The following is a 2,898-nucleotide window of genomic DNA, read 5'->3' as shown; positions in this document are numbered from 1 at the left end:
TTGTTGCTATTGTAGCGGATAACAACCGGTTCGGGCAACTTGAACACTGGTGAGATGACATTCACTTCAGGCTCAACTTCATCAACATTGCGATTCTGCAGAATCTCAATGGTACCCTCATTCAACAACTTTTGAAGCTCTCTGCGGACCTGGTCGCAACCTGAGCGGTTTACCGAGCAGACGCGGCACTTGTCGTGGTTATGCTCCAAGTAGCTGTACTGACACAACATTCGATGTAATCCAACCAACGACTGCCTGATATGGCTCACATATCTAACCTTGTACTTCCCAAGGCATTCCTGAATCATATTAACAGATTTCCCATGCGCAGGCAATGGGTTCTTGGTGACATTCGGGCCTGAATCTTCAAAGCTCAGAATCCCAGATCTCATAAGGTCTTGAACCTTAGTCTTGAGTGGGTAGCAGTTTTCCACATTATGGCCCGGAGCACCGGAATGGTAGACACAATGATGGTCTGGTTTATACCACCATTGTGGATTTGCAGGAATGGCAGGAGGATCCCTGGGAGAAACCAATTTCCTTTCCAACAAGGAAGGATAAAGCTCTGCATATGTCATAGGAATTGGATCAAAGCTGATCTTCTTCCTATCATAATTCACGTTAGCTTGATTGGTTGTACTTCCACGAGGCTGGTAAGCCTGTTGCTGTGGACGTTGTTGTTGTTGTTGGTACTGCGGTTGTTGATATTGTTGTTGATGCTGATATTGTTGGTGTTGATATTGTTGAGCATTATCTTTGAAAACAGGTGCTATATGAGCCACCTGGTGCTGATGACCGGCACGACGTGCAGGCTTCCTCTGAACAGAGGGTCTTCTATGCTTAGGCTGGGATTGCACAGCATGTGCTTCCCCTTCTTTCCTCTTAAACGCCCCATATCGCTTAGAGGAAGAACCATCATCCTTAGCCAACCGTCCTTCACGGACACCTTCTTCGAGACGCATCCCCATGTTCACCATCTCGGTGAAATCAGAGGGAGCGCTTGCTACCATCCGCTCGTAATAAAATGAGCCAAGAGTCTTCAGAAAGATCTTGGTCATTTCCTTCTCTTCCAGCGGTGGAGTGATTTGAGCTGCCAGCTCTCGCCATCTCTGGGCATACTCCTTGAACGATTCTTTGTCTTTCTGCGACATGGACCTGAGTTGATCCCGGTCAGGCGCCATATCGACATTGTACTTATACTGCATGACGAAAGCTTTGCCAAGGTCGTTGAAAGATCTGATATTGGCACTGTCCAGGCTCATGTACCATCTGAGTGCTGCACCGGATAGACTATCTTGGAAATAATGAATCAGAAGTTGATCATTATCAGTCTGTGTTGACATCTTCCTGGCGTACATGACCAGGTGAGCGAGTCGACAGGTGTTCCCCTTGTATTTTTCAAAGCCCGGGACCTTGAACTTGATTGGTATTTTCACACCGGGAACTAAGCACAACTCGGCTGCAGACTTGCCGAATAAATCCTTGCCTCGAAGAGTTCTCAATTCCTTCCTCAGCTCAAGGAATTGATCGTTCATGGCGTCCATCTTTTCATGAACATCCGTGCCCTCAGACGGCTCGGAGTGATAGATGGTGTCGTCTACCCTTGGCATGGTATGCACGACAGGAGGAGCGGCAATAGGGACCGGGCTAGATGTCGGCATTTGAGCAAAGGTTGGAGCTGGCAGATCAGGCATAAAACCTGGCGGCATTCCCCAAGGGAACCCGGGCGGCATAGCATTGGGCGCATGAGCGCTAACTGGCACAGTTGAAGCAGAGACCTCTAAAATGGCCGTCCTTTGAGCAGGAGTTGCGGGAGGCGGAGAAGGTTGATTCTGAGCAGCAAGGAGTTGCTCCATCAAAGCGCCAAGTCTGGCGACCTCTTCCTTCAATTCTCTGTTCTCTTGTTCTAGTTGCTCCATGACTCTTGCAAAGTTGACTCGCGTATAATACCGGTGAGTCAGCTTGTCTTCAAAATAAATGAAGAACAGAGGTTAGGACAAGAAGACCAGAAAAAGGAGTACCTGCTTATGCGAAAATGATGCATGAAATGCTTGTGCAGATGCTTTGTTTTCAAGGAACCCTTAGGGTTTTGTTTGCAATATTTTGAATAATTAAAGCTTTTTAATTTTTCATGGAAAATATTTCATTCAATATATATCGAGACAAAGAAGTACAACATTTTTGATTATTACAAGGAGAAAAGGTAAATGACATCCTATGGATCCCTAGAAGCTCGGGATGCTGGAAGACGAGAAGTGCACAACTTCTTGATCTCTCTCTCATAGGCCGCTTCCATGTCAGCTTTCTCCTTTGCAAGTCGATCATACTTCCTCTTCCAGAATTTGGAAGACTGAGGAAGCAGAGAGGTCCAAGCGTCGTTCGGGTCGTCGATCACTCGGTGCTCGAGGAACTCAATCATAGCATCCTTTTCCTTAAGCTGCTGCAGCAATTCTTCTCTCTCACGGATCCAAGCACGCGAAAGGTCTTCTTCTCTCAACTCCTCTACACGTTGGATAAGGAGGGTTGAAGGCCCAGCCACATCCAACGGTGTAGGTCTCGGATAGTCATACGGCATCAAGTAGGTAGCAGCCCTCTGTCTGACCCAAGAGGTGTATGGTTCCAAAGCAATGCCGTTCTTTGGACCCAACTCATTCCTACTCTTCTTGCAGATACTGCGCCAAGCACGGACAAATCTGGCTTTCAGGCCTTGGGGATCTTTACCCTCCTGAAAGAATACACCTTCTAACAGAATGTTATGGGGTTTATCCTTTAGGGGGAACCCAAGCTGACGTCGTGCGAGAATAGGATTGTAGCTGATCCCACCACATGTGCCATGAAGAGGCACATTCGGGAATTCGCCACAATAGTCGATGATCTGGACGGTATCGTACACGCGAT

Source organism: Lathyrus oleraceus, chromosome 6, assembly GCF_024323335.1.
Source record: "Lathyrus oleraceus cultivar Zhongwan6 chromosome 6, CAAS_Psat_ZW6_1.0, whole genome shotgun sequence".
Classification (NCBI taxonomy): domain Eukaryota; kingdom Viridiplantae; phylum Streptophyta; class Magnoliopsida; order Fabales; family Fabaceae; genus Lathyrus; species Lathyrus oleraceus.
This window is presented reverse-complemented; position numbering follows the sequence as displayed.